The sequence below is a fragment of the Lithobates pipiens genome, unplaced genomic scaffold (genome assembly GCF_037356315.1).
Source record: "Lithobates pipiens isolate NorthernLeopardFrog02 unplaced genomic scaffold, aLitPip1_a1.2 Scaffold_14, whole genome shotgun sequence".
Classification (NCBI taxonomy): Eukaryota; Metazoa; Chordata; class Amphibia; order Anura; family Ranidae; genus Lithobates; species Lithobates pipiens.
This window is the reverse complement of record NW_027507728.1, coordinates 86,163-113,774: the sequence shown is the minus strand read 5'-3', so window position 1 is coordinate 113,774 and position 27,612 is coordinate 86,163. Positions and strand designations below refer to the sequence as shown.

Genomic DNA, 27,612 nt, shown 5'->3' with positions numbered 1-27,612 from the left:
TGAAGATGGAGTTCTGCCTTTGAGGGAGCACCCTAGTCTGGGGGGGGGGGGGGTGATCTTGTGCCCAGGGCTTGGGTGTGGACAGAGCCTTCAAGAAAGCGTGAAGGTTCTGGACAGGAGGCACAAGAGGAGCAATGAGGACAGCAGGAGCTAGCATTTCCGGGAAAGTCTTCAGGGAGAGGAACAACTGGTTGCAGCCAGGAGGGCTGGTGAGTGACAAGCACAGTCAGGAGGACTGGGGAGGCACACCCGAGAGGACTGGGAGCATGCAGTCTGGGATGGGTGCAGAGCCAGTGGAGTGGACTCTGTTTTCAGGGGCAGTGGGGAAAGGCAGCTGCAGTCAGGAGGGCTGGCATGGCCTGAAGATGGGTTATTGGGCTTAGTAACCAAAGATGGGACAGCTAGCACCATAAATTTATATTTTCTTGTTACACCATAGGGCCCTGTGGTCCCTGCCTGAAAAAAGTGGTTGCTAAAGCCTGGCTGAAGTCAGAGTCAGGGCTTACAGTTTTTGTGCTAGCTGATCCTGAGAGCTAAGAGTTGTGCAGGAGGAAGGAAGAGGAATAGTTTTCAAGCAAGGAAAGTGCTGGAGGAGACTGAAGTAGTGATGTGCACAGGGAGTGTACATCATTTGTCCCAATTGATTGTTCTAAAATTTACTGGGCATCCCATATATTCATTTAGCCATCCAAGTTCTTTTCCTTCAATAAAACACACAAACAAAAAAAAAAAACACACACACAAAAAATAAAACAAACTTACCTGTAGATACTGCAAATATCTCCTAAGGCCGCGTACACACGAGCGGACTTTTCGACATCCAAAGTCCGACGGACTGAGTCCGTCAGACTATCCGATCGTGTGTGGGCTGCAACGGACTTTAGCTTCGCTAAAGTCTGACGGACTTTAGAAATGAAGCATGCTTCAAATTTTCCCGACGGAACTCCGCCGGACCCGGTCCCCTTCGAAAAATCCGCTCGTGTGTATGCTACTCCGACGGACTAAAACCGACGCTAGGGCAGCTATTGGCTACTGGCTATGAACTTCCTTATTCGAATCCAGTCGTACGTCATCACGTTCGACTCCGTCGGAGTTTGGTGTGATGGTGTGTGTCCAAGTCCGTTCGGTCGAAAAGTCCGCCAGAACTCCATCGGAACTCCGGCGGAACTCCGGCGGAACTCCTTTGGAGGTCTGTCGGAATTAAGTCCTCTCGTGTGTACGGGGCATAAGCGTGTACTGTTTAGAAGATATTTACTTTAGTGGCACCCGGTGACTTCACAGGCGCATTCGCAATGCACTGTCAATAGACGGCATGCCGTCCATTGAGAGAGCTTTGCCGCAGCCATGACTCCCACGCAGAGTGATTCTTGGCCATTCATACAGCCAGAGCCCGCAAACCCAGAAGGAAGATTGAGTGAAGATGGAAGAACTGTCAGCGTTGATACATGCTGCTGGAGGGCTTCGTTTTAAGGTAGGTCTCTCATAATGTGCTAGTATGCAATGCATACTAGTACATTATGACATTATCCTGCAGAGATAAATCTTTTTGTCTCTTTATAGTCCTGTATCCTCACATGTTATAATTTGTAACTGTTTTTTACTTGGAAATGCCTTAAAGGAGAAGTCCAGCCTGAGCTTTTTTAGGCTGGGCTTCTCCTATGGGTCACAGGAGTGCAATTCGTCTCACTCCTGTGACCCGTTTTCAGCGGACAGCGGTCTGAAGTCTGCTCTCTCCGCTGACGTCACAGCCATCAGTCGAGGCAGTGCGTCATCCTGACTCCCAAGTCTGATTCCGCCAGCTGCCTTGAGTGATGGCAGTCTCAGCGAGCTGTTGAGACGGCTGCTCCCCACCCCTCCACAGCTCAGCGATCCAATGAGCGTGGAGATGCAGAAAGGAGAGATGCTGACTGGCAGTCAACAGCTCTCCTCTCGGGGAGCAGTGAGAACCGAGCCATCGGCGGTGTTTGGTGGTTTGGTTCTCAGTGCAGAGATGTCAGTCTCATGCTCCACCCACGAGGTAAGTATGTGTCAGAAACCATAAAACAGACTGAAACAGAAGTACAATCAAATCACACTTGTTTATTAATAAAAATAAAAATAGAAAAAAGCGTAGTCAAGCATAGCCAGAGTCCAGTAGCCAGATCGGGTAGTCAGCCAGTCCAAAGTTCATTAACCAGATCGGGTAATCAGCCAGGCCACAAGTCAGGGATCCAAGGAGAGCAACTGAAAGCAGGATAAGAAGCCAGGAGGGATGTCAGCAAGCCAGTCTTGAAACAAACAGCAGGAGATGGTTCCTTGTGATGTGACCAACGCGAAGGCAAAGGAAAGAGTGAGCTGGAAGGCTTTAAATAGGCAGGTCAGACGAGCATCATTGGGAACATCTGGTAACTGTGGAAAGAGAAGAGAGCTGGCAATTAGCCGACAGCTGAGTGGCCAGCCCAGAGGAGGAAGGGCTAAGCCAGCCCTGACAGTATGAATCAAAAAAAAAAAAAAATACTTCTCTTTTAAAATACCCTTATTCTCTGTGAAAATGTTGCTTCCTGCTCATTGCAGAACTGCAGTGCTTTTGAGTAATGGCCACACCCCTCAATACAAGTGACCGCTTGCAGACTTGTATTGCAGAGTATGGGAGGAGTGTACCTTACCACTTTGTTACTGAGCACTAATTACTGAGAACACAGGGACTAAAGCCGGCCTTAGACAGTTCGAATCTCAGCTTGTTCAGCAGGGACTGGTCAAGATTTGAAGCCATGTATGAGCAGGCTGCTTGTACCCAAGTTGATCCATTGATCGACTTGGTTAAAACCAACATTTCAGATTCATAGGATGTGATTATCGCCAGCGGCTATAGTCGCTGGCAATAATCACTGTGTTCCCCCAGTCTCCACGGAAGGGATTCCCCCATAGGCACTTATTATGTTGATGGCGAAACCAAGTCATTTAAAAAAAATCATATCATCTATGGCTAGCTTAACTTTGATGCGTATAGGAAAGCAGAGTCATATTTAGACAACCACACTCAATTGCTATCAAAAACAAGCAGAGGTAACACTATGAAAATTGAGGTTTTGGTACAGAGCCTGACTGTGTGACTTTGGCTGGGACTTAAGCATTATTTTAGGGGCTCAGTCAAGTTTTAAATCCCTGGTGAGAGTATGCCACCTAAGGTTACATTTATACAAAATTACATATTCAGACTGATGTATTTTAGGAAACATACTGCATAATGGCCACTAGATGGAGCTAAAAATCATAGAAAACCACTTTATTAAACTAAATATAGTCAGAATGTGGCAGAGGCCGGATAATTGCTCCTCACATTTTGTCAAGTGATTATTTTCATAAATAGACCCCACTATTTTATGATTACTTTTAGGGTGTCCTTAGCCTGATTCCAAGAATTACCAGCACCTGGTTATGCTTAGCCTGATGCCAAAAGCCAAAGTATTGTCGTTATCCACATTTTCTGGTAGGAGCAGAGCTGAACTGTTGAGTACAACACATTGTTTTGATAGTTACCTAGATACCAAGGTCATTTCTATGTTTTTAAAAATCATTTTCATGAGTTCATCATCAAAATTTTGTCCAGTATAAGCTGTATAAGCAACAAAAAACTTAAACTTTGTTTTTTCCAAGGACGCTCTGCTGCTGGTTTACAGTATATGAGTATTAAATCTGATTATAACAGTCCTGTTTTTACATTTAAAGCTCTCCCATTTTAAATATAAATTGAGATAATTTAGGCCATGAACATGCTGGCAGGTCTGGAAAACAGGGATCTCATTGTGTTTTATCGATGCTGAAAACCAAAGACATTACCAAAGGAAAATCTCATAAATTTCAGGTTGTGCCTGAAAGTCAGAAAGACTTGTCAGCATTGTATCTCACTTGAGATTGTGTGAAGTGAGCTGGTGAGCTGGGGGTGGGCAACTACATGGCAAATGAGGTTCAATGTAGAAAAATGTAAAATAATGCATTTGGGTGGCAAAAATATGAATGCAATCTATACACTGGGCGGAGAACCTCTGGGGGAATCTAGGATGGAAAAGGACCTGGGGGTCCTAGTAGATGATAGGCTCAGTAATGGCATGCAATGCCAAGCTGCTGCTGCTAACAAAGCAAACAGAATATTGGCATGCATTAAAAAGGGGATCAACTCCAGAGATAAAACGATAATTCTCCTGCTCTACAAGACTCTGGTAGAGTATGCCGTCCAGTTCTGGGCACCAGTCCTCAGGAAGGATGTACTGGAAATGGAGAGTACAAAGATGGGCAACAAAGCTAATAAAGGGTCTGGAGCAGTGATTCTCAACCAGGGTTCCATGGAAGCCTAGGGTTCCTCCAGAGGTTGTAGGGGTTCCTTCAGCATTGGGCAATTTCTGTCTCTCAGATAAGTTCCCACTCACACCATTAATGTTTTTAGCTATCTGTAAGGAGGTAATTCTTCCCAATGACCACAAGTGTAAGGACCATTCTTCCCAGTGACCATCACACTAATGTATCATGAGTTGTAAATTTCTCATTTTTAGCAGGGGTTCCTCAAGACCGGAGAACTATTTCAAGGGTTCCTCTGTGTTGAAAAGGTTGAGAAAGGCTGGTCTGGAGGATATTAGTTATGAGGAAAGGTTACGAGCACTGAACTTATTCTCTCTGGAGAAGAGACGCTTGGGAGGGGATATGACTTCATTTTACAAATACCGTACTGGTGATCCCACAATAGGGATAAAACTTTTTCGCGGAAGGGAGTTTAACAAGACTCATGGCCACTCATTAAAATTAGAAGAAAAGAGTTTTAACCACTTGGGATCCGCGCTATTGCAAAATGACGGCAATAGCGCGGACCCACATTTTCGGGACTACGTCTATTGACGTAGTCCCGGTTACGAGCGGCCTGCGCGCCCCCTGAGGGGCGCGCGCGGCGCGCTCTGTGATCGGCGAGTCCGTGAGACTCGCCTGATCACCGATCCGTGTAAGGGGTCGATCCCGACCCCTTATCACGTGATCAGCTGTCAGCCAATGACAGCTGATCATGTGATAAAACGGAGCCGGTAATCGGCTAGTATTCCTCCTCGCGCTGACAGCGCGAGGAGAAAAAAAAAAAGCCGATCGCCGACGGCCGTGTTCGGGACATCAGTCCCGATCACGGCCAGCAATTTAAAAGGACACCTGCCCCCTGCCAGTGCCCACCTGCCACCCGCAGTGCCATCCTGAAATAAAGTAAGTGCCCCCCTGTCAGTGCCACCCAGCAGTGCCCATAGTGCCCACAGTGCCACCCAGCAGTGCCCACAGTGCCACCCAGCAGTGCCCACAGTGCCACCCACAGTGCCACCCAGCAGTGCCACCCACAGTGCCACCCAAAATCTGCCTCAGGTGCTGCACCCCAGTGCCGCCCATCAGTGCCCAGCAGTGCCGCCCATCAGTGCCCAGCAGTGCCGCCCATCAGTGCCCAGCAGTGCCACCTATCAGAGCCACCTATCAGTGCCACCTATCAGTGCCCATCAGTCCCATCTATCTGTGGTACCTATCAGTGCCCATCCGTGCCACCCATCCGTGCCACTTATCCGTGCCACCCATCCGTGCCATCTTATCTGTGCCCATCTTTGCCCATCAGTGCCGCCTTATCTGTGCCCATCGGTGCCGCCTTATCTGTGCCTATTAGTGCCGCCTTAACTATGCCTATCAGTGCCCACCAGTGCAGCCTATCAGTGCCCACCAATGCAGCCCATCAGTGCCCACCAATGCAGCCCATCAGTGCCCACCAATGCAGCCTATCAGTGCCGCCTAATCAGCGCACTTCAATGAAGGAGAAAAATGACCCGTTTGCAAAATTTTATAACAAACTATTAAAACATGATTTTTTTTTTTTTTGCATCTTTTTTTGTTTGTTTAGCAAAAAATAAAACTCCGAGCTGTAACTAAATACCACCAAAAGAAAGCTCTATTTGTGGGAAAAAAATGATAAAAAATTCATTTGGGTACAGTGTTGTATGGCCGCGCAATTGTCACTCAAAGTGCATCAGCGCTGAAAGCTGAAAATTGGTCTGGGACTGAGGGGGGTTTAAGTGCCCAGTAAGCAAGTGGTTAACCTTAAACTACGTAGAGGGGTTCTTTACTGTAAGCCCTTGTACACACGGTCGGAGAATCTGTCAGAATGAGTCTTATCGGACCGTGTCGTCAGATAATCCGACTGTGTGTGGTATGCATTGGACTGATTCCGTCCGAATCTCCGTCTGACCCAATTTTCCAACATGGTCGAAATATTTCCCGACCAACTGGGCCGGACGGACCTAATTTGATCATGTGTAGAGCATTTTCATCGGACCAAGTGCCACGCATGCTCAGATCAAATTCCTACATCAAAGCTATTGCCTACTAGCCTGAACGTAGTCCCATCGTAACGAAATTACGTCATCACGTTCTGAAAGATCGGATTTTTCGCCAACTTGGCCCGACCGTGTGTATGCAACAGTTTCGGACACAATCCGTCGGACTAAATCCGACGGGCAAAATCCGACGGATTTGGTTGGCAAAATCTCCGACTGTGTGTACGTGGGCTAAGAGCGGCAAGGATGTGGAATTCCCTTCCACAGGCGGTGGTCTCAGCGGGGAGCATTGATAGTTTCAAGAAAATATTAGATAAGCACCCGGATGACCACAAGGTAATACTGGCATATAATCACACACATAGGTTGGACTTGATGGACTTGTGTTTTTTTTTCAACCTCACCTATTATGTAACCTGTGTTACTATAGTAAATTGTGCTAAGGTGCTTAATACTGATAAAATCTATATCAAATGTTAGGGGTTGGTATCCTCATCCTTATTCTTAGGCTCTGTAACTTCTCTTTTAATATCTATATGTGTATTTGTACCCCTTTTTTTCTTTGTTATGTAATAAAAATTTAAATTTTATTTATGGTATCGAGACAGTCCTTTCATATATTGGCACGGCACGTTTAAACTTTGGGAGTTTTTTGTGCTCAGGCCTTTTTTCCCCTGTGTAACTATGTAACTATGTGAGAGCCTCAAGACTAAAACAGATGGGTACTTTCTGCACCACATCTGACATTTCCAACCCAAATTTTCATCCGTCCTTGGGTACTAAATGAAGTAGCGCTATTCCACCCATATGGCCGAACCATAAATCTTCAATTACCCTGAGCAATCCTCAGAAGCTTTGACGCTACACGTTTTTCGGTAAGCAATCCAACAAAGTATTCAACTGCCAGATTAGGCTGCTATATTTGGTACAAAATAATCACAGCTGACACAGTACCTGTGTGACATCATCATTCATCAGTGATGTCATTCTGGCAATTTTTGTGGCTGGTGTGTGATGAGTGGCTGGTTTAGAGGGAGCCAAATTGGTGATTTAACAGCCCCAACCAAAAGTCAGACATAAAATGAATACAGACAAGGGTGTTGTGTTACAGAGAAAATGAATTAAAAGATAATTAGTTAATTGAAGAGTGCTTCCATCTCTCATAGCAATGTGTCAGCTCCTATTAGGCGCTCAGTAGCATTAGGCTGGATTACCCATGAGCTCCCCGGAGACGGTAATCATTCATTTAACATACCGCGGCTTCTCTGCGCAGCCCCTTACCCAGCACTGCCGGGATCATTACCCTGAACAGATGCTCCATCACCGGTCCTCGGGCTCTGTCTGCTGACCGCCACATCCAATGTTCGCTAGGAAAATGGAATATAAACACATTGCTGATTATTGATTTCTGCTGGAGAAGATGCGAGAGATGCTGCAAAGATTCTAACAGACGGAGGGAGTGGGAAGGTCACAGAGTGATGGCGCAAGGCTCTATCACACCACATTGTGGTAATTATTAGCAGCCCTCAGACTGGACGCTGAGATGACAGACGCTGGACAAATGACTTCAAACCATGCAGAAAATGATTGAGTGAACTGATCGATCGCTGTTTAATACCAGTTGGATCACTTGCAACTGCTATGCATTTACTTCTTTGTTCATACTGAGTCCCACTTATACGCACATCTAGATTTCTTTTTCTTCAAACTACAAATCCTGATCTCAGTAATATTTGTCATGTTCACATCTAGTTTGCAAATTTACTGTATGTAGATACAATGCCTTGCGAAAGTATTCGGCCCCCTTGAACTTTTCAACCTTTTGCCACATTTCAAGCTTCAAACATAAAGATATAAAAAAAAAATATTTTTTGTGAAGAATCACCAACAAGTGGGACACAATTGTGATGTGGAACTAAATCTATTGGATTTTTGAAACTTTTTTTACTAATAAAAAAATTTAAAGTGGGGCGTGCAAAATTATTCGGCCCCCTTGCGTTAATACTTTGTAGAGCCACCTTTTGCTGCGATTACAGCTGCAAGTCGCTTGGGGTATGTCTCTATCAGTTTTGCACATCGAGAGACTGAAATTCTTGCCCATTCTTCCTTGCAAAACAGCTAAGAGCTCAGTGAGGTTGGATGGAGAGCGTTTGTGAACAGCAGTTTTCAGCTCTTTCCACAGATTCTCGATTGGATTCAGGTCTGGACTTTGACTTGGCCATTCTAACACCTGGATACGTTTATTTGTGAACCATTCCTTTGTAGATTTTGCTGTATGTTTGGGATCATTGTCTTGTTGGAAGATAAATCTCCGTCCCAGTTTCAGGTCTTTTGCAGACTCCAACAGGTTTTCATCCAGAATGGTCCTGTATTTGGCTGCATCCATCTTCCCCTCAATTTTAACCATCTTCCCTGTCCCTGCTGAAGAAAAGCAGGCCCAAACCATGATGCTGCCACCACCATGTTTGACAGTGGGGATGGTGTGTTGAGGGTGATGAGCTGTGTTGCTTTTACGCCAAACATATCGTTTTGCATTGTGGGCAAAAAGTTGGATTTTGGTTTCATCTGACCAGAGCACCTTCTTCCACATGTTTGGTGTGTCTCCCAGGTGGCTTGTGGCAAACTTTAGACGAGACTTTTTATGGATATCTTTGAGAAATGGCTTTCTTCTTGCCACTCTTCCATAAAGGCCAGATTTGTGCAGTGTACGACTGATTGTTGTCCTATGGACAGACTCTCCCACCTCAGCTGTAGTTCTCTGCAGTTCATCCAGAGTGATCATGGGCCTCTTGGCTGCATCTCTGATCAGTCTTCTCCTTGTCTGAGCTGAAAGTTTAGAGGGACGGCCAGGTCTTGGTAGATTTGCAGTGGTCTGATACTCCTTCCATTTCAAAATGATCGCTTGCACAGTGCTCCTTGGGATGTTTAAAGCTTGGGAAATCTTTTTGTATCCAAATCCGGCTTTAAACTTCTCCACAACAGTATTACGGACCTGCCTGGTGTGTTCCTTGGTCTTCATGATGCTCTCTGCGCTTTCAACAGAACCCTGAGACTATCACAGAGCAGGTGCATTTATACAGAGACTTGATTACAAACAGGTGGATTCTATTTATCACCATCAGTCATTTAGGACAACATTGGATCATTCAGAGATCCTCGCTGAACTTCTGGAGTGAGTAAAGGGGCCGAATAATTTTGCACGCACCATTTTTCAGTTTATAATTTGCTAAAAAAGTTTAAAATATCCAATAGATTTCGTTCCACTTCACAATTGTGTCTCACTTGTTGGTGATTCTTCACAAAAAATTTAAATTTTATATCTTTATGTTTGAAGCCTGAAATGTGGCAAAAGGTTGAAAAGTTCAAGGGGGCCGAATACTTTCACAAGGCACTGTAGTAAATTGTTGTTTTATTTATTTTGGAGATTCTTTGTCGTTTCTTGACACGCCACATTGGCTTACTCACCATGCTGGACATTCGCTGCACATTTGACACTGGAAATCAACACTAGTCGAATAATTGGCTTTAAAGCACCATGGAGTGAAAGTATTGTAATGTGCCACTAATTTGTTTACCGAATGGAATAAAATGACAGTTGTTCAGAATCATCCTAACAAAAAAACAAAGCAAAAAAAAAAAAAAAAAAAAAAAACGGATTACACATTTATAAAGCAGCACTTAAATCACAATGAGTAATATTGTTTTACTAAGGGTCTCGGAGACCCCAGAAAGATCCCTGACAAATATACTTAACAAAAATGTTTACAATATTTAGAAATAACATTTCTTAGAAATCTGATCTTTCGGAGAGGGTGAAAATAATTTTTACTTTCCTCCGCTGTGGAATCCTCCACAGGTGCAAGTCCATAGTATGTTAGGAGAGGAGAGTTATGTAGCGTAATTCTGCGTACACACGATCAAATTGTCCGGCGTACTTAGTCCGCCGGACCGCATTTCACCGGACAATCCGATCGTGTGTGGGCTTCAGCGGACTTTTTCAGCGTAAAGTCCGGCAGACTTAGAAAGTAGTTTTGCAGCCCAATCTTTCCACCGGACTTGGGTTTCAGCAGGCAATACGTTCGTCAATGTGCTAGTCCGGTGGACTAAGAATGACGCATGCTCAGAAGCAAGTACGAAAAGGAAGCTATTGACTACTGGCTATTGAACTTCCTTTTTCTAGTCCCGTCGTACGTGCTGTACGTCATCGCGCTAGCAATCGCCGGACTTTTCGTGTGTCCATGTGTGGCCAAGTCCGTTCAGTAGAAAGTTCGCCGGACTATCCGCCGGATTGTTTGCCGGACTAAGTACACCGGACAATTCGATCATGTGTACGTGGCATAAGGGGCAAAGTCCTCCAACAGTGCAGAATAGTTTAAGAAAGAGGAGTTGGATAGTAGAACTACCAGGATCTAAGCAGCGCAGTGTATTACAGTAGAGGAGAGTTATACAGTATCTCACAAAAGTGAGTACACCCCTCACATTTTTGTAAATATTTTATTATATCTTTTCTAGGGCTGTGAAAATTAAAGATTAATTCCTCGATTAATCGTTAATTTTTTTGATCGATCAATTTTTTTTTGATCGATCAAAATTCTTTTGACCGGGACTCATCTCTCCGCCGACTTCCCGGGTCTTCAGGGAGTTCTGCCGTAGATCCGGTGACATCACTGGACTCCTCCCCCTTCCCCAAGTGCCTCCATCTGCTAACGAAGGGAAGGGGGGGAGGAGTCCGGTGACATTGAAGTTTCTGATTGAACGTAATGTGTACGGGGGAGGAGCTACGCATGACGCCCCCCACTGCTGCCATACGGAACTAACACGATTGTCGGCTTTACATGCTGTGTTTTTATCATCTTTATGTGTGTAGTTTGTGTTTGAACACAAAAATTAAAACTTATACTTAAGCGGTGAGCACTTTGATCTTTTCTTTCTACCCGTGACCTGAGATTGTGAGAGAAGTTTATGGTCCGTGTTAACCCTTTTGATACCCGCATGCATGACCACCTGTTTGCACAGGGGTCCATGCCATAAGGTGAGAGTGATTCGTTAGACCGGAGGTGGAGGGATTGTCACGCTACTGTGGGAAAAAAAAAATTACTTACGTCAGTGCTATAGTTTGAATTTAAAACGTTTGTGTGAACTATGAAGTTAAGTCATGGATTGTGAAAACGAAGTAGTGTCAGGTGATTGTATATAGTGTATACCACATTTACCACTGACTTATGCAGAGTTGCAATGCAAGGAGATCAGCTAAAAGTAGTTGGATCTGTATGTGCGTAATAATTAATCGAAATTAGTCGATTAATCGATTAAAAAAAATATTGATTAATCGAACACAAAAATTTTGATCAGTAACAGCCCTAATCTTTTCATGTGACAACACTGAAGAAATGACACTTTGCTACAATGTAAAGTAGTGAGTGTACAGCTTGTATAACAGTGTAAATTTGCTGTCCCCTCAAAATAACTCAACACACAACCATTAATGTCTAAACCACTGGCAACATAAGTGAGTACACCCTGAAGTGAAAATGTCCAAATTGGGCACAATTAGCCATTTTCCCTCCCCGGTGTCATGTGAGTTGTTAGTGTTACAAGGTCTCAGGTGTGAATGGGAAGCAAGTTTGTTCAATTTGGTGTGATTGCTCTCACTCGCTCATACTGGTCACTGGAAGTTCAACATGGCACCTGATGGCAAAAAACTCTCTGAGGATCTGAAAAAAATAATTGTTGCTTTACGTAAAGATGGCCTAGGCTATAAGAAGATTGCCAAGACCCTGAAACTGAGCTGTAGCACGGTGGCCAAGTCCATACAGCAGTTTAACAGGTTTCACTAAGAACAGGTCTTGCCATGGTCGACCAAAGAAGTTGAGTGCACGTGCTCAGAGGCATATCCAGAGGTTGTCTATGGGAAATAGACATTTGAGTGCTGCCAGCATTGCTGCAGAGGTTGAAGGGGTAGCGGTTCAGCCTATCAGTGCTCAGACTATACGCCACACACGGCATCAAATTGGTCTACATGGTTGTCACCTCAGAAGGAAGCCTCTTCTTCGGATGGTGCACAACAAAGCCTGCAAAGAGCTTTCTGAAGACAAGCACACTAAGGACATTGACACTGGAACCATGTCCTGTTGTCGGATGAGACCAAGATGAACTTATTTGGTTCAGATGGTGCCAAGCGTGTGTGGCAGCAAGCAGGTGAGGAGTACAAAGACAAGTGTCTGGGGCTGCATGAGTGCTGCCAGCACTGGGGAGCTACAGTTCATTGAGGGAACCATGAATGCCAACATGAACTGTGACATACTGAAGCAGAGATTGGTCCCCTCCTTTTGGAGACAGGGCTGCAGGGCAGTATTCCAACATAATGACCCCAAACACACCTCCAAGATGACCACTGCCTTGCTAAAGAAGCTGAGGGTAAAGGTAATGAACTGGCCAAGCATGTCTCCAGACCTAAACCCTATTGAGCATCTGTGGGGTATCCTTAAACGGAAGGTGGAGGAGCGCAAGGTCTCTAAAATCCACCAGCTCCGTGATATCATCATGGAGGAGTGGAAGAGGACTCCAGTGGCAACCTGTGAAGCTCTGGTGAATGCCATGCCCAAGAGGGTTAAGGCAGTGCTGGAAAATAATGGTGGCCACACAGAATATTGATGCTTTGGGCCCAATTTGGACATTTTCACTTAGGGGTGTGCTCACTTTTGTTCACAGCGGTTTTGACATTAATAGCCGTGTGTTGAGTTATTTTGAGGGGACAGCAAATTTACACTGTTATACAAGCTGTACACTCACTACTTTACATTGTAGAAACGTGTCATTTCTTCAGTGTTGTCACATGAAAAGATATAATAAAATATTTAACAAAAATTTGAGGGGTGTACTCACTTTTGTGAGATATTGTATAGTGGAAGGAACAGAGTCCTCTTGCAGCAAAGAGCAGAGTCCTCCAGAAGTGCAGAGTATTTCAGGAGAGGAGAGTTAATAAAAGTGCAGAGTTCTTTAATGGCAGACAGAGTCCTGCATCAGAACAATGTAATTTAGGAGAGTTACAGTAGATAGTGGAAGGAGTGGAATCCTCCGGCATCACATACCGTATATACTCGAGTATAAGCCGAGATTTTCAGCCTCTTTTTTGAGGCTGAAAGTGCCCCCCTCGGCTTATACTCGAGTCATCGCTGTCTGCCTGCTCGATCAGCGTATCGAGCAGACAGACAGCGGCCATTCTAACATTCAAACGCCGCGCCTCCGCCTCCGCCTTCGCCTGTGATAGGCGGAACACTGAATTTCCCAGCAGCCTGTGTTCCGCCTATCACAGACATCGTCTCATCCTCGTACTACGGACGAGGATGAGACGATGTCCGTGATAGGCGGAACACAGGCTGCTGGGAAATTGAGTGTTCCGCCTATCACGGACATCCGATAGGCGGAACACTCAATTTCCCAGCAGTCAGTGGGAAATTGAGTGTTCCGCCTATCACCGACGGAGGCGCGGCTTTTGAATCCTAGAATGGCCGCCGACGAAGAGCTGAAGGACGGAGGCTCGGCTCGGGACGGGACGGGCCGGGCCGGGACGGGCCGGGCCGGGCCGGGACGCAGGCTGGACGGGACGCAGGCTGGACGGGACGCAGGCTGGACGGACACAGGCTGGACGGACACAGGCAGGCTGGACACAGGTAGGCTGCACGGACACACACACACACACACACACACACACACACACACACACACACACACACACGGATGCATGGACACACACACACACACACACACACACGGATGCATGGACACACACACACACACACACACACACACGGATGCATGGACACACACACACACACACGGATGGATGGACACACACACAGGGATGGATGGACCCACAGGGATGGACGGACACACAGGGATGGACAGGCATGTCTCACCCTCGGCTTATACACGAGTCAATAATTTTTTCCAGTTTTTTGGGGGTAAATTGGGGGCCTCGGCTTATATTCGGGTCGGCCTATACTCGAGTATATACGGTAGTATTTTAGGATAAGAGCATTAGGTATAGCCTACGTGCAGACAATATTAAAAATAAGAAACATCAGCCTCAGGACATAATTTACAGTCAGTAGGATGTGTCCGTCGTGCTGATTTCTATGCTATTGGTAGTAATTTTCCTCCATCCTGCCATCCCCCTACCACCGTAATCAGGGCAGGACTTAGGGTGGGCTTGAGTCACTTTTGGGCCCTACCTTCTATACATTACTGTATTTATCGGCGTATAACACGCACCCCAAGTTTAGGAAGGAATTTTAAGGAAAAAAACTTTTAGGAGAGAAGTTTAACCACTTCCCACCCGGCCAATGCGTATATACGGCCGGGTGGGAGCCGCCTGCTCCTGATAGGACGTTTGGGAACGTCATTCAGGAGCAGCGGGATCGCGCGCGCGCGCGCGCGCGCGCGCGCCCGCGCAGCGGCGCGATCCCGATGTGCTCGTGTCACCCGGACACGGCACATCTCAGATCGGCAGGAGGGCTCTGTGATTGGCCCTCCTGATCACATGACGGCCGTGTCCAATCACGGCCGTCATGTGATGTAAACAAACAGCCGGTTGCTAGGCAATCGGCTCTCCCTCCTCACACGGAAGTCACCGCTGAGGAGAAGAGAGCAGATCGCTGCAGCCGGCTGATGATCAGTGAGTATGGGCTGCTTTTTACAGCTTTTTACTCACTGATCATCAGTGTAGTGTACACACACAACACACCACACAGTACAAACACAGTCCCCACATATGTCCCCAAAACACACATGTCCCCAAAACATACATGTCCCCAAATAATAAAAACACATGTCCCTAATAATAAAAACATGTCCCCCACATATGTCCCACTAAAATCACATGTCCCAATGATTATCTGCACACATATGTACGTGATCACCTGCACACATATGTACATGATCATTTGCGTACATATGTCCGTGATCACACAAACCAATTATTATACACTTAACGGAATTTTTTTTACCAAAAACATGTAGCAGAATACATTTTGGCTTAAATTTATGACAAAATTTGATTTTATTGGATTTCTTTTCAAATAGAAAAAAGAAAATATAGTTTTTTTTCCAAATTTCCGCTATTTTTGCGCTTATATCGCAAAAAAAAAAAAACGGAGTCGTGAATAAATAACACCAAAATAAAGCTCTATTTGTGCGAAAAAAATGATAACAATTTCATTTGGGTACAGTGTAGCATGACCACGCAATTGTCACTGAAAGCGCGAGAGCGCTGAAAGCTGAAAATTGGGCTGGGAAGGAAGGGGGTGAAAGTGCCCTGTATTGTAGTGGTTAAGGAAAAAAACTTACATTTAAATGCCCATCAATGCAGCCTTATCAGTGTCCATCTGCAACCTTGTCCATCCATCTGCAGCCTTGTCAGTGTAGCCTTGTCATTTGCAGCCTTGTCATTGCAGTCTAGAAGTTTAAAAATTGCGCCACCGAGATACAGAGTCCTGTGTATCTTGGCGGCTCTCGGGTCTTCTTGGCGGTGTAACAACATATTCGGCGACCCACCGCAGTCTGCTACGGAAGTGACGTTCCGTCGCCACCATCTTGGTACACCCCACATTCGTCCACAGTAAGGATACACTAAGAAGGGGGAAAGCGGACATGTTGTTACACCCACCGGAGTTTTGCATTTTACACGTATTTATAACAGTAAAATCAGTTTATATAGTGAAATACAGGACTTAGAACTCCGCCTGACTACTTAGATCTTGAATTTTAAAATCAGCGGCAACCCTGCTCATCTCACAGGTTTGATAATCTGACAGGAGTTCGCTGCTTTTAAAATTCAACATCTAAGTAGTCATACGGAGTTGTAAGTACTGTATTTCACTATATACTAACTTTAATGTTATAAATACGTCTGAAATGCAAAACTCTGGTGGGTGTAACAACATGTCCGCTTTACCCCTTCTTAGTGTATCCTTACTGTGGATGAGTGTGGGGTGTAGCAAGATGTCACTTCCGTAGCAAACTGCAATGGGTCGCCTAATATTACAGCGGCTCTCGGGTCCTCTCGCAGTCCCGAGCGGAGCAGGGAGTAGCCGAGTGTACTTGGCTCGGCTCACAGTCATGCCCAGTCCCTGTGTTGTGTCCATCATAGGGCAGGACTGGGCATGACTGTGAGCGGAGCCGAGCCGAGTACACTCGGCTATGTATCTTGGTGGGGCCCGCGGGGCCCCCCATTGGGCGGGGCCCATGGGCTTATGCCCAGTCAAGCCCAATAGTAAGTCTGGCCCTGACCGTAATCTTTCATGGAGGTTAAGACAACTAAAGGGCTTTTGCAAGCTTTTTTAAAAAGAGCCTCACTTTGTCCACCTCTGCCCTCCGTAGAAGCCGTACTACAGCTTCCAGAAAAACAGAAATGGAAGAGCAGAAGATAGCGGAGGAGTCCGGCGAGAAGACCCCCCAAGACGGAAGAAGACCCCCGGAGCTGTGCAATAAATGATTTTGAAACCTTGTGTTGTGTTTTATTTACATTTTTTTCACAGGTGAATGGGTAGGGGTACATTGTACCCCATACTCATTCACATAGGGTGGGGGGCTGGTATCTGGGGCCCCCTTATTAAAGGGGCTCCTGGATTCTGATAAGCCCCCCGCCCGCAGACCCCGACAACCAACGGCCAGGGTTGTCGGGAAAAGGCCCTTGTCCTCATCAATATGGGGCCCCCCCTTCTCCAAAGCACCCCCCCCATGTTGAGGGCACGCGGCCTGGTATGGCTCAGGAGGGGGGGGGGGCGCTCGCTTGTCCCCACCCCCTTTCCTGATCGGTCAGTGTAGGGCTTCCCCTTTAAGTCCATACCAGGTGACGGGGCCAGCAACGTGTCAATCTCACCGCCAAAGGCGGCGACGACCTCCCTCGCTAGTCCTGTCTACCTGGAGCTGCGTTCAAAATGAACGGACTTTCCTCCGTGTGTGGGCAAGTCCGTTCATTTTCAAAAAGTACGGCGGACTCCCGCCAAAAGTCCGGCGGACCTAGTCCGCCGTAAAAGTCAGGTTGTGTGTGTGGCAGGTCCGCTCATTCGGAAAGTCCGGCGGACCTCCGCTTCGAAGTCCGGCGGTTTGTTCGCCGGGCTAAGTCCGCTGGACAGTCTGATCGTGTGTACGCGGCATTAGGCTTTACAGAAGATGCAGAATCATCTTTTAAGGAAAGGAAAGTTAGACAGTGAAAGTTTCTGAGTTATTCAGCAGGAAAAAGTATTTCAGGAAAGCAGTTACAAGATGAAATGAGCAGAGTTGCGCAGCCGTGCAGAGTATTCGCAGAGAGCCCAATTCGGATCTCGTAGGGGAAGGATCTTGTCCATACTCATACTGTGGACACAGAAATGAAATGTATATGCATAGGGTGCTGTGAGAATCTGTCAGTTTTCTTGTTGTGCAAAAATATGATCGTCAATCTCTCCTCACAACAAATAGGTCTGTAGTCTGGCAAACTTTTTGTCTTGCATATCGCATGAAGGAAAAGAGAGGCCTGCTGGGCAATTTACTCGGCTCAGCTTGATCATACCTCTTTTGTGCAGCCCACTGCGACATTGCCTTTCATTCATCGGCGCACGTAGGAGGCTGATAGCGACTTTCTGTTATTACAACCACTCAGTGTGGACGCTCTTCAGTGTTTGCAAACAGTAAAAGCATAGGACACAATTCTAAATAATCCTCGCATTCTCCTCTCCCTGCGCTTGACTTGCAGAAAAAAAAAAAAAAGATTATAATAATAATAATTTACAGGAATTTCTGTAGATCACACAGAATGTAGATGTTTAACCTCATGGCTGACACTGCTGAGCTGAGAGAAAAAATAATAATAACAACGCCAATAATAGTTTCAAGTAATTGTTGTAGAACACACAGGATACAGGGCCTTGAAAAAAGTATTTATACCCCTTGAAACTTTCCACATTTTCTCATGTTACAACCAAAAAACGTAAATGTATTTTATTGCGCTTTTATGTCATAGACCAACACAAAGGGGCACATAATTGTAAAGTGGAAGGAAAATGATAAATGATTCTCAAAATGTTTTACAAATAAATATCTGAAAAGTGTGGCGTGCATTTGTATTCAGCCCCCTTTACTCTGATACCCCCAACTAAAATCTAATGGAACCAATTGCCTTCAGAAGTCACATAATTAGTAAATAGAGTCCACCTGTGTATATCATAATCAAAATAAAGCTGTTCTGTAAAGTCCTCAGAGGTTTGTTAGAGAACCTTAGTCAACAAACAGAATCATGAAGGCCATGGAACACACCAGACAGGGCAGGGATAAAGTTGTGGAGAAGTTTAAAGCAGGGTTAGATTATAAACAAATATCTCAAGCTTTGAACATCTCACGAAGCACTTTTCAATCCATCATCTGAAAATGGAAAGCGTATGGTACAGCAGCAAACCTACCAAGACGTGGCCGTCCAACTAAACTGACAGGCCGGGCAAGGAGAGCATTAATCAGAGAAGCAGCCAAGAGGCTCATGGCTTTGGTGGCTGATGAAAAACAGTATGCCACTCCCCCCCTTCACCCCGTCGGCCGGTTACACTTACCCCATCACCGGCGACTTCCCCCTGCTCAGTGCTGGCGGCCTCCCATTCTCCTGCTCTCCATCACCAGTGGCCTCCCATTTTCTTGCTCTTTGCGGCAACGGCGGCTTTCCCCTGCTCGGAGGCCTCCCGTTCTCCTGTTTTCCACGGCAGTGGCTTCCACTTCCTCCCTCCTCCTCGGCGGCCAACCGGGAGTCTTCTCTTTTCGGCCAATCGGAAAACGGGTCCCACACCCACTTCTGATTTGCCGGATTGAGGACAGTGTTTCAATAGCAAATAAAAATTTGCTGTTGTAACACACCTGGATGGGCTCCAGGTCGCATGCTCTGCGACCCGAGCCCACCCTATTTTGAAGCCTATTAGAGCCACTGGCTCTAATCAGGTGCTTTAAAAAAATCCCTTGCCGCTGTAATTAATGCGCCGAAAGGGGCAGGGCTCATAAATAGGGGGTTGGCTGCGGCGACAATGGATAAATTCATCTCATCTAGATTAATCTATCCATTATGCATATAGGGGGGTGGTGTGAGAGAGGGGGCCATGCCCGTGCGCCCCTAATGGACAGGACACCACTGCCCCATAGTAACTCTGGAGGAGCTGCAGAGATCCACAGCTCAGGTGGGAGAATCTATCCACAGGAAAACTATTAGTCATGTACTCCACAAATCTGGCCTTTATGGAAGAGTGGCAAGAAGAAAGCCATTGTTGAAAGACAGTCATAAGAAGTCCCGTCCAGTTTGCCAGAAGCCATGTGGGGGGCACAGCAAACATGTGGAAGAAGGTGCTCTGGTCAGATGAGACCAAAATTGAACTTTTTTGGCTAAAAGCAAAAAGCTATCTGTGGAGGAAAACTATAAGGCCGCGTACACACGGGCGGATTGTCTGCCCAACTAAGTTCGTCAGACAATCCGACAGACAGTCCGTCCAACTTTTAAATGAACGGACTTGACCACACACGACGAACAGACAGTCCGCTGAAAGCTTGCACGATGACGTGTACAGCACGTACGACGGGACTAGAAATACGACGTCCAATACACTGCAATGCAACCTTCGGCCGTGTAAATCCTTTCTGAGCATGCGCCATACTTAGTCCGTCCAACTTGCCTACTCACGAGCGGACTGTCCGCTGAAACCAAGTTTGGACGGACAAAATTACGGAAATTCCGAAAGACTTAGTCCGCCAGACTGTCCGCTGAAAAAGTCCGCTGAAGCCCACACACAAGCGGATTGTCCGCTGAAACACGTTTCAGCGGACTAAGTTGGGCAGACAATCCGCCCGTGTGTACGCGGCCTAACACTGCACATAACCCTGAACACACCATCCCCACCGTGAAACATGGTGGTGGACGCATCATATTGTGGGGATGCTTTTCTTCAGCAGGGACAGGGAAGCTGGTCAGAGTTGATGGGAAGATGGATGGAACCAAATACAGGACAATCTTAGGCCGCGTACACACGATCAAACAATCGGGTGGAAAAGTCCGGCAAACTCAAGTCTGCCTGACAATCCCCCCCGTGTGTAGCCTTCGGCGGACTTTTTTTACCCGAAAGTACGGCGGACTTAGAAAGTATTTTTGCACTCCAATCTTCCCGCCGGACTCGCATTTTGGTGGACAATCCGGCCGTTGGTATGCCAGTCCGCCGTACTTTTGAAATGAGCAGACTTTTCCCGCACGGAGAAAAGTCCGCTCATTTTGAGCGCGTCTCCAGGTAGACGGGGCCAGCGAAGGAGGCGTCGCTGGCCCCGTCACCTGGTATGGACTTAAAGGGGAACCCCAACACCGAAAAAATCGGCGTGGGGGTCCCCCAGGTCCACATCAGACCCTTGTCCGAGCACGCTACCCGGCCGGCCAGGAAAGGGGGGGACGAGCGAGCCGCCCCCCCTTCTGAGCCGTACCAGGCCGAGTGCCCTCAACACGGGGGGTTGCCTTGGGGAAGGGGGGCTTCCCCAAGGCAACCTTCTTTCCGGGCCACCGCGCCTTCTTCTAGCTCTTTTACAGGCGGTGGCCCGGTCTTCTGTCGCTGCTGTCGCCGCCTTCAGGATGCTGGGACTGTGACACCATAATGGGTGGGGACATCATCCGGTGATGTCCCTATATAAGTCGCCGCGCGCCTGGTCCCCGTCATTGTGAGCAGAGAGAGCGACGAGGCAACATCTGAAGAGAAGAACAGAAGAACAGAAGAACAGAAGGCGGCGACATCGGCGACAGAAGACCGGGCCACCGCCTGTAAAAGAGCTAGAAGAAGGCGCGGTGGCCTGGAAAGAAGAACCGAAGAGGGGGACAAGACCCCCGAAGTCGGAAGAAGAGGGCGGCGGCGAGGAAGAAAGCCGGGCTCCTATGCTAGCAAAAGAGCTAGAAGAAGATAGCGGAGGAGTCCGGCGAGAAGACCCCCGAAGACGGAAGCTGTGCAATAAACTATTTTAACCCTTGTGTATTGTGTTTTTTTTTACAGGTGAATGGGTAGGGGTACATTGTACCCCATACTCATTCACATAGGGTGGGGGGCCGGTATCCGGGGGCCCCCTTATTAAAGGGGGCTCCCGGATTCTGATAAGCCCCCCGCCCGCAGACCTCGACAACCAACGGCCAGGGTTGTCGGGAAGAGGACCTTGTCCTCATCAACATGGGGACAAGGTGCTTTGGGGTGGGGGGCCGCGTGGCCCCCCTTCCCCAAGGCACCCCCCCCATGTTGAGGGCACGCAGCCTGGTATGGCTCAGGAGGGGGGGCACTCGCTCGCCCCCCCCCTTTCCGGGTAGCATGCTCGGACAAGGGTCTGATGTGGACCTGGGGGGGACCCCCCACGCCAATTTTTTCGGCGTTGGGGTCCCGCGGGCCCCGCCTACCTGGAGACGCGCTCAAAATGAGTGGACTTTCCTCCGCGTGTGTGGTCGAGTCCATTCATTTCAAAAGTACGGCGGATAGTCCGGCAGACTTAGCACGCCGTATTAGTCCGCTGAAAAAGTGCCGTGTGTGGGCAAGTAGCCCGTTTGGAAAGTCCGGAGGACAATCCGGCGGGAAGTCCGCCGGACTAAGTCCGCCGGATAGTCCGCTACGTGTGTACGCGGCATTAGGAGAAAACCTGTTAGAGTCTGCAAAAGACTTGAGACTGGGGCGGAGGCTTACCTTGCAGCAGGACAATGAACCTAAACATACAGCCAGAGCTACAATGGAATTGCTTAGATCAAAGCATTTTTTTATGTTTTAGAATAGCCCAGTCAAAGTTCAAACCTAAATCCAATTAAAAATCTGTGGTAAGACTTGAAAATCACTGTACACAGACACCCTCCAATCCAATCTGACAGAGCTTGAGATATTTTATAGAGAAGAATGGGCAAACATTTCACTCTCTAGATGTGCAAAGCTGGTAGAGACATCCCCAAAAAGACTTGAAGGTGTAATTGCAGCCAAAGGTGGTTCTACAAAGTATTTACTCAGGGAGGCTGAATGCAAACGTACGTCACACTTTATACATAAGGCATTATAGTTATTATGTGTTTAGCTCCTTCTAGTGTCCGTTTAATGCTATTAAGACTCCTGTTTAGTTTCTGTGAAGCAGGGCTACAAAGCATTGTGGGAGATGTAGTTTAATGAGGAAGTGACTTATGTGTTAACTTAGCTTGGGAACTACTAAACCCACAATGCCAAGTCACAGACCCACAAGGCCAAGTTATTGTACTGTATGCTGGGAGCATGAATATAAGGTACGCTGCGACTATCTTTCGCTCTTTTGGGACGTTATTCAATACCTGCCTGCAGTGTGTAAGCAGGAGACTGTGGCCTATACGGTCTGTGACTTGTATAGAGTCAATCAGCAGCCCCCATGGGGGTACTGCTACATACCTTTTTCCAGGGGTATGAATACCTTTTCAAGGTACTGTATATGAATTTAACCCCATGGCTGTGACAACTGAGAGATACATTTCTAATCAGCGTCATGTGTCACAAAACAAACATACTCAATTGCTCATTACATATGCCGTCTCTGCTTCCTGCATAGCAGTGTTGCACATTGACTGCGATTTATAGTGGCCCTATTCTCTTTGATTTGATTTTCTGATGTGCGATTCAATTAAAATGATCAAATCAGAAACTGATCAATTAGACCCCATACACACTGTTAGATTTTCTGCAGATTTTTGTCTTCAGATTTACCAAAACCATATAATATGAGGTCAAACCTTGAGAGTTTCAAATTTTATGCAATCAGGCAGGCCCTTGCACTACATGGTTTTGTTAAATCTGAAAACAAAAAATCTGCAGAAAATCTAATAGTGTGTATGGGGTCTCAGACTCAGAGATTGATCAGCCAAGGCGGAAAATTATTGATTGTTTTGTATCAATTGACAGCACTTAGATACTCTGTTTGTGAATACAATTGTATTTCAGTTGATCACATTATGAGATTAAGTGGTGGAAATAGAGATGCAATTGATAATTTATGCTCGTGTCTTAACCTCTTGGCGCTGACTGCACGCAAATATGCGGCCTCTAGGCGGGTGGGCCTTGGCGACAAGCGGCTGCATACCAGCGGCCAACGGAAAGCTCCCGATCACAAGCTTTCAGATGATGTGACCGCCATGACAGCCAATCATGGCTATCACATCACTATAAACCCTGCACCACATCCCAGGATATGAAACCCCTTAAGGGACCGGGAGCCACCAACGCCTAGGGCAGGGGTGCTCAACCTTTTGAAGAGCAAGGGACACTTTAGCAACTTGGTAACCAGTCGCGGGCCACAATGAGCGGAGTGGGCGGATGACAGGTCCATGTCCACCCTGCATATGCAGGGCAGACACAGACATGGACATAGCCCACTCTACTTTATGGGCCCTCCAATCTGCCCAGATGGAAGGGGACAGATCCCCAGACAGTTTTTTTTCTTTTAGCGGATCGGATTGATGGTAGGCAGGTGTAAACAGACACAAGTCTGTTTACATTTGCCGCTCCATAGAGGTGAATGGAGGGTCTGATTGGGTCGGACCGATCATGTGAAAGGGGCCCAAGATTGCTTTCACACTGATGTGCTGCGGTCTACCCAGAGCAGTGCACCTCTGGCTTTTCTGTGGGTTAGCTGCACTTTGCCATAGAATTCTATTATATCCTGCAGGTGTTGTGCACTTTCTGGAAGCGCACCAAACCCATAGGTAATAACAGAGGTCTATGGCTCAGGGCAGTTTGAACACAGCCTGGTAACCACTGCAGAACAGATATGCCCATATATACACTGTGATTATAGTATTAAACATACCTTTAATAACAGTCTTCAATTCAGGTATTGCCAGCTGTTGCTGTTCCAGGCGGAGTGCATTTGGTATCACTCCACCTGTGACAGGAGGTGGCGCTATACAGGAAGCATTGTCTTATGTGGCTCTGCTATGCAACAGATTGCTTCCTCTACCGCCGGCTTCATTCACAACACTGATTCTCTGGGATGCCGAGTCGGGAACCTGTGATTTGGGCTTGCCAACCAGCCATCCCAGAGCAGGAGGCCGCAGGCCACATCAGAGGGCTCCGCGTGCCACATGTGGCCCCCGGGCCACTGGTTGGCCACCCTTGGCCTAGCGGTTTACTATCAACTGAAATCCACTTCCCCATGTGTGGCATATCAGTCAAATATAGATTGATTATCAGAGGAGGTTCACTTCAGAAATTGTTCAATTTTCAAAGCATTTATGGCAGTGCAGGTCTCTGGATTACGCCTAATGTCCTTAAAAACAATGACCTTACGGCGGCACAGTGGTGTAGTGGTGAGCACTCTCACCTAGCAGTAAAAAGGGTCACTGGTTTGAATCCCAACCATGACACTACCTGCCTGGAGTTTGCAGGTTCTCCCTGTGCCTGCGTGGGTTTCCTCCGGGTACACCAGTTTCCTCCCACACTCCAAAGACACGCAGGTAGGTTAATTGGCTTCTGTCCAAAATTGGCCCTAGTATATGAATGGGGACTTTGGATTGTGGGCTCCTTGAGGGTAGGGACCAATGTGAGTGTGCAATGTACAGGGATAGGGAAAGACACTCACTCAGGTTGAACTGGATGGACTGGTGTCTTTATTCAACCTTACTAACTATGAAAGTCCCCCATAAGGTTGGCCACAGTCAGGCATATACAGTAGTTGTTTGTGAGCTCCTGCTCCTTGTTTCCACCTCTGCACCTAATGCATCTTGTCTGAAGGGCTATAGCACAGCATACAAGGTTTACACCCACATTTCCTTTTCCTTACCTTGGTACTTCAATGAGGACCATCATATTGTAGCTGACTGTGGAAATACCATCAGAGAAAAGGAAATCGGGACTGTCATTCACTCCTGCTCTCTGTCTTCTTGCAGCCAGTGTAGACACTCTCACACTCAGCCAGATATGACATTTCAATTGGTGTGCAGGGAGTGATGGGAATTTGATGTAAAGGCAAATTACCTGTGATCAGATAATGCATTTCGTTTTTTTTTTTAATGGGTTGATATTAATGGTTTGATAAACAAAATGTTTTCTATGACGGCTCTTTAGGGCAATTAATATAGGTCTCATGCACACAGAGCTTAAAAGCATTGCTTTTACAGGCATTGAGCATTTTTTTTTTCAGCTGGTAAAAGCACTTCTATGTAAACCTGCGTGTCCATGTGCACATAGGCACAGCAAAGGTGGGTTCAGGAGAAGAGCGTAAGAGCGGAAAGAAACACTAGACACCTAAATGCATACCTCTCAACTTCAGAATGAGGGATACTTAACCACTTCAATACAAGGCCTTTTCACCCCCTCCCTGCCCAGGCCAATTTTCAGTTTTCAGCGCTGTCGCATTTTGAATGACAATTGCGTGGTCATGCAACACTGTACCCAAATTTTTATCATTTTTTTCCCCACAAATAGAGCTTTTTTTTTGGTGGTATTTGATGTGGTTTTTATTTTTTTGTGCTATAAACAAAAGAAGAGTGACACGTTTGAAAAAAATACAATATTTTTTACATTTTGCTATAATAAATATTCCAATTAAAAAAAAAAAAATTCCTCAGTTTAGGCTGATATGTATTCTTCTACATATTTTTGGTAAAATAAATCACAATAAGCACAATATTGATTGGTTTGCACAAAAGTTATAGCGTCTACTGTATAAATGTCACTGGCAAGGAAGGGGTTAACACTAGGGGACTATCAAGGGGTTAAATGTGTTACCTAGTGAAATGGATATTTTATAGCTGGGCAACTCCTATCCTCATATTGATTAGTGGTTCCAAATTAATAATAACTACTGCAGTAGGGAACAGACACAAAAGATACGCTCAGCATCTTTACAAATAACCGTTCTCCTTTGTTATGACGCATTTGAAGGTTTTTATACACATGATTACGTAGGTATCACATTAATATTACAATTGTATGTTTATGGTAACAAAGGGCGTTACATAGGCAGGCTAATCAGGACTCGAAAGAATGCAAAACATGTACTGAAAACATTATTAGTGCCGTGTGCACAGTGAGGGAATTGTGCAATACATATAAAATAGAATACAATTATATACAGAACTTACAAATTTCCATTACACTAGGGAGTGATTCTAACTGTAGGGGAGGAGCGTCACAAGGGGAGGAGACCGATCAGTGTTCCTCTGTACTGGGAACACACGATCGGTCTCCTCTCCCCTGACAGGATGTGGATCTGTGTGTTTACATACACAGATCCACGTCCTGGCTCTGTTACTGGCAATCGCGGGTGCCCTGCGGACTTTGCGGCCGCCGGGCATGCGCACCGACTCCTGAGTGATGCGGCACGCCCCCTATATGGCCAGGAAGCCCAGGACATCATATGAGGCCCGCCCAGGACTGGAGATCCCTCCTGCAGACGTCATTTGACTATGGGCAGGGTAGGAAGTGAATAAATAACAAACATGTCATACTTACCGCCACTGTGCAGCTCATTTTGCACAGATTGGCCCCGATCCTTGACATCAGGGGTCCCTCGGTGGCTCCTCCTCTTATCAGATAACTCCCTGGGAGATGCGCTCTCCCGGGCGGGTTACCTTGCGGGCGTGCTTCCGAGTCCAGCACTTGAGTCCATAGACACGAATGCCGGACTCGACCCTGCTCCCCCGACGCCCACGTCATTGGATTTGATTGACAACAGTGGGAGCCAATGGCTGCAGGCTATCAGTCTTTCCAATTAAGAGCCGAGACCCGGTGCAGAGAGGGAGTGCGTGTCTTCACCAAGTGAATGAAGGGGCTCAGGTAAGTAAAACGGGGGGGGGGGGGCTGGTCACTGCCAGAAGTTTTTCACCTTAATGCATAGGATGCATTAAGGTGAAAAAACACAAGGGTTTACAACCCATTTAAATTAGCCTCAGAACCTGTGTAATTAATATGTGTTCGGATTTAAAGGGATGAAGTGACAACTCTAAGGCCGCGTACACACGCGGGGACTGTTCGCTCAACTTTGTTCGTCAAACAGTTTGAGCGGACAGTCCGCTCAAAATTAGCATGGACGGACTTGGCCACACACGACGAACGAACAGTCCGCTGAAACCGTGCGCGATGACGTACGTCACGTACGACGGGACTAGAAATAGGAAGTCGAAGACACAGCAAAGCACCCTTTGGGCTCCTTCTGCTGACTTTGCGTTAGTAGAAGTTTGGTTAGAGACGATTCGCGCTTTTCAGACTTCAGCTTAATTTGTCCGTTCACTGCGGCGCAGTCTACCTGTGAGGTTTGTATC

At 46.7% G+C, this 27,612-nt stretch overlaps 1 long non-coding RNA gene across 1 annotated transcript in view; it reads right to left on the bottom strand.

The window, feature by feature from the left end:
- Positions 1-2,059: 2,059 nt before the first annotated feature.
- LOC143981372 (uncharacterized) overlaps positions 2,060-27,612 on the bottom strand; it is a 39,066-nt gene continuing 13,513 nt past the window's right edge. The window contains exon 2 of the long non-coding RNA XR_013274300.1: positions 2,060-2,388. This is a non-coding gene — a long non-coding RNA (uncharacterized LOC143981372). The remainder of the gene's footprint in view (positions 2,389-27,612) is intronic.